The 4938-nt window shown below is 46.0% G+C and overlaps 1 protein-coding gene across 1 annotated transcript in view; it reads right to left on the reverse strand.

Moving 5' to 3' along the window:
• HSPB6 (heat shock protein family B (small) member 6) overlaps positions 1-4938 on the reverse strand; it is a 92259-nt gene that overhangs the window by 63939 nt on the left and 23382 nt on the right. The window lies entirely within an intron of this gene.

The raw sequence follows: 4938 nt of genomic DNA on the forward strand, positions 1-4938 counted from the left end.
ATAATTAATTAATTAAAAACAAAACGAAACAAAAAACTGGACTCATGCGTGACTCTGATGGTTCCAGGAGGTGATACATATACAGAACATAGAATGTGGGCTGGCATGTGTGAGCAGCTCATAAATGCTGTCACTGCTGCTGCAGCAATTCAGTAGCTTCCTGCCACCCACAGGATAAAGCACAAACCCATAAGATGACCTTTGTGGTTTATCTTTGACCATCCCACTAGCCTTAATTCCTACCACTCCCTGCCTTCGGGGTTATTCTCCAGCAACAATTTTAGGGAAATCCCTTCCCACACTGTGTTCCTGGAGTCTTCTTTGCCTCAACCCCCTGCACAGCTTCTTATCCCTTAATACTGAAGTTTGGTGACAGCTTAGGTGCAGAGGACACCCCAGCCAGTTTTAATCTTCAGCACAGACCTCTCCCCTGAGCTTTGGAACACAATGTACACACACACACACCCCCCCCCCCCCCCCACACAGGCTCATTCAGAATCCCCTCATGGATTGGTTCCTCTCCAATGGGACACTACCGCACCCTGGTGGGAGCTTGGGAAATTTGCATAATTGTTTTTGGCTGCAGCATTGATTGGAGGGTATTATAGGCGTCTAGAGGTAGGGACCAGGAATGCTGGAGGCTGAAATCTGCATCCAGAACAATTTGTAAATGTCTTTACAGGCACTTCTGTGGGTAAAAAAAGTTTATAGTTATCTGAAATTATTAATTAATATAACACATCTACACATACATACAAAATTTTGGTATGGTTTAAAATATATTGACATCTTCTGAAATGAAACTATGATGTAAATTCATTTTTATTTATTTATTTATTTTGGAGACAAAATCTCGCTGTGTTGCTCAGGCTGGAGTGCAGTGATGCCATCTCAACTCACTAGAACCTCTGCCTCCCGGGTTCAAGTGATTCTCCTGCCTCAGCCTCCCGCCTGTGCCACCACGCCCAGCTAATTTTTTGTATTTTTAATACAGATGGGGTTTCACCATGTTGGCCAGGCTGGTCTCGAATTCCTGACCTCAAATGATCCTCCCGCCTTGGCCTCCCAAAGTCCTGGGATTACAGGCATGAGCCACTGTGCCTGGCTTCTAATTAATGTAAAGAAAGTGAAGAGTGTGTACTTTTTTGTTCAGAATGGTACCAACGTTTGTACATCATATCAGAAAAATCGTAATTCCAACCACAATGCCACCTATGAGATGTAATGTAAAATTCTGAATGAAGTATAGCACACATAAAGAAATGTGCCCTGGCCGGGTGCGGTGGCTCACACCTGTAATCCCAGCACTTTGGGAGGCTGAGGCAGGCGGATCACGAGGTCAGGAGATCGAGACCATCCTGGCTAACACGGTGAAACCCCGTCTCTACTAAAAATACAAAAAATTAGCCAGGCATGGTGGCGGGCGCCTATAGTCCCAGCTACTCCGGAGGCTGAGACAGGAGAATGGCATGAACCCAGGAGGCAGAGCTTGCAGTGAGCCAAGGTCGTGCCACTGCACTCCAGCCTGGGCAACAGAACAAGACTCCGTCTCAAAAAAAAAAAAGAAAAAAGAAACGTGCCCATATCATGTGTTCAGTGTGAATTTTCAGAGAGTGACCAGAAAGTAAATTTGACGCAAGTGACACTTGGTAACTAACACCCAAGTCAAGAAAACAACTTCGTAATCCCAGCACTTTGGAAGGCCAAGTCAGGAGGATCACTTGGGCCCAGGCATTCGAGACCAGCCTGGACAACATAGTGAAACTCTGTCTCTACAAAGAAAACAAATAGCCATGTGTGGTGGTGCACACTTGTAGTCCCAGCTACACAGGAGGCTGAGATGGGAGGATCACTTGAGCCCAAGAGTTGGAGGCTGCAGTGAGCCATCATCGCACTACTGCACTCCAGCCTGGGAGACAGAGCAAGACACCATATCAAAAAAAGAAAAGAAAAGAAAACAACATTATGAGCATTCTCACCCCAAGCCTTCCTGGTGTCAGTTTCAATAACCATTCCCCTCCCTCCCAAAGGTAACCAGACTCTTTGTTTGTTTGTTGAGACAGGGTCTGGCTCTGTTGCCCAGGCTGGAGTGCAGTGGTGTGATTATGGCTCACTGCAGCCTTGAATTCCTGGGCTCAAGCAATCCTCCCGCCTCAGCCTCCTGAGTAGTTGAGACTACAGTCGCAAACCACCACGTGCAACTGACTTTTGTATTATTTTGTAGAAATGGGGTTTCACCATTTTGCCCAGTCTGCTCTCAAACTCCTGGTCTCAAGCAATCTACATATCTTGGCCTCCCAAAGTGCTGGGATTATAGGCATGAGCCTCCACACCTGGCTCAGGTTATGCACTTTTATAGTCAGTAGTATTAGTAACATGTGGTTGTATCCTTCTCCATAATTTTTTTTTTTTTTTTGAGACAGAGTCTCACTCTGTTGCCCAGGCTGGGGTGCAGTGGCATGGGTTTGGCTCACTGCAGCCTCTGCCCCCTGGGTTCAAGCGATTCTCCCACTTCAGCCTCCCGAGTAGCTGGGATTATAGGCATGCGCCACCACGCCCAGCTAATTTTTATATTTTTAGTAGAGACGGGGTTTTGCCATGTTGATCAGGCTGGTCTTGAACTTCTGACCTCAGGTGATCTGCCCACCTCGGCCTTCCAAAGTGCTGGGATTACAGGCATGAGCCACCATGCCCAGCCTTTTCTTTTTTTTTTGAGACAGAATTTATCTCTGTCATCTAGGCTGAGTTCAGTGGCACAATCTCGGCTCACTGCAACCCCCGCCTCCTCGGTTTAAGCAATTTTTGAACCTCGGCCTCCCAAGTAGATGGAACTACACGTGTGTGCCACCACACCCAGATACTTTTTGTATTTTTATTTTATTTTATTTTTGAGACAGAGTCCACAGCCCAGGTTGGAGTGCAGTGGCGTCACTTCAGCTCACTGCATCCTCTGCATCCTGGTTCAAGAGATTCTCTTGCCTCAGCCTCCCGAGTAGCTGGGATTACAGGCGTGCACCACCACACCCAACTAATTTTTGTATTTTTAGTAGAGATGGGGTTTCGCCATGTTGGCCAGTCTGGTCTTGAACTCCTGACCACTTTGGGAGGACAAGGCAGGCGGATCACAAGGTCAGGAGTTCGAGACCAGCCTGACCAACATGGTGAAACCCCGTCTCTACTAAAAATACAAAAAGTTAGCTAGGCGTGGTGACGGGCGCCTGCAGTCCCAGCTACTCGGGAGGCTGAGGCAGGAGAATCACTTGAAACAAGGAGGCAGAGAATGCAGTGAGCTGAGATCGCGCCATTGCACTACCAGCCTGAGCGACAGAGTGAGACTCTGTCTCAAAAAAATAATAATAAAATAAAATGGCCGGGCGCGGTGGCTCAAGCCTGTAATCCCAGCACTTTGGGAGGCCGAGACGGGCGGATCACAAGGTCAGGAGATCGAGACCATCCTGGCTAACACAGTGAAACCCCGTCTCTACTAAAAATACAAAAAAAACTTAGCCGGGCGAGGTGGCAGGCGCCTGTAGTCCCAGCTACTCGGGAGGCTGAGGCAGGAGAATGGCGTGAACCCGGGAGGCGGAGCTTGCAGTGAGCTGAGATCCGGCCACTGCACTCCAGCCTGGGTGACAGAGCGAGACTCCGTCTCAAAAAAAAAAAAAAAAAAAAAAATAATAATAATAATAATAATAAAAATAAAATAAAATAAAAAATGTTGTAGTTTTTTTCTTTGAAAAGGAAAATATACAATTACATGTTGTTGGCTGTGGATTTATTTGAAAAAAAAGAAAAAATATACAATTAGAAAAATTCTACTGTTAGGAATGAAGTCACCTTTTAATTATAGGGAAATCATTTAGATCTTAATGTATTTGTGTATTCCAGAGCTGTGGTGTAAAAACTTATTTTAGTCTGTGCTGATAAAAAATAACATTGTCATTCAACAGTTGGGGTGTATTTGTAAAAAACAAAACCAAAGAAAAATAAATATATTGACAAAAACATTAACTAGAAAGTTTTGATAATATGGTTAATCAAGTAGAAGTGGTGGTCTGAAGAAAGTCTGTTCTTCATGGAAACAGGTGGACTTCTCAGCTATCCTGCTATTCAACAGAAAGATGGTGCCAGGTGTGGTGGCTCATGCCTGTAATCTCAGCACTTTGGGAGGCCGAGGCGGGCGGATCACTTAAGGCCAGGAGTTTGAGGCCAGCCTGGCTAACTTGGTTGAAACCCCATCTCTACTAAAAATACAAAAAACTAGCTGAGCCTGGTGGCAGGCACCTGCAATCCCAGCTACTCTGGAGGCTGAGGCAAGAGAATTACTTGAACCTGGGAGGTGGAGGTTGCAGTGAGCTGCGATCATGCCATTGCACTCCTGGGTGACAAAGCGAGACAAGAAAGGAAGGGAAGAGAAAGTAAGGGAGGGGAGGGAAGGGAAGGGAAGGGAGGGGAGGGAAGGGAAGGGAGGGGAGGGAAGGGAAGGGAGGGGAGGGAAGGGAAGGGATAGAGAGAGCGGAAAGAGAGAGAGATAGAGAGACAGAGAGAGAGGGGGGGGAGAGAGAGACAGAAAGAGAGAGAGAGACAGGAAAGAAAAGAAAAGGAAGGGAGGGAGGGAGGAATCCTCTTACTGGGCTTCTATTATGAAGCCTGTTTTTAAAATCACTTTTATTGAGACAGCATTTATGTATAATAAAAATGCACCCATCTTAAGTGTACAGTTCCATGAGTTTTGACAAATCTGTGCGTCCGTGCAACCACCACCACAATCGTGATATAGAACATTTCCATCACCTCAGAAAGTTCTCCCATGCCTTTTTGCAGTCAACCCTCCTCTCATGGCCCCAGGAAACCTCTGCTCTGCTCTCTGCCACCATAGATTAGTTTCACCTATTTTAGAATTTCTATAAACGAAAACATACAGTATGTATTCTTTTC

The sequence above is a fragment of the Macaca thibetana genome, chromosome 19 (assembly GCF_024542745.1).
Source record: "Macaca thibetana thibetana isolate TM-01 chromosome 19, ASM2454274v1, whole genome shotgun sequence".
Classification (NCBI taxonomy): domain Eukaryota; kingdom Metazoa; phylum Chordata; class Mammalia; order Primates; family Cercopithecidae; genus Macaca; species Macaca thibetana.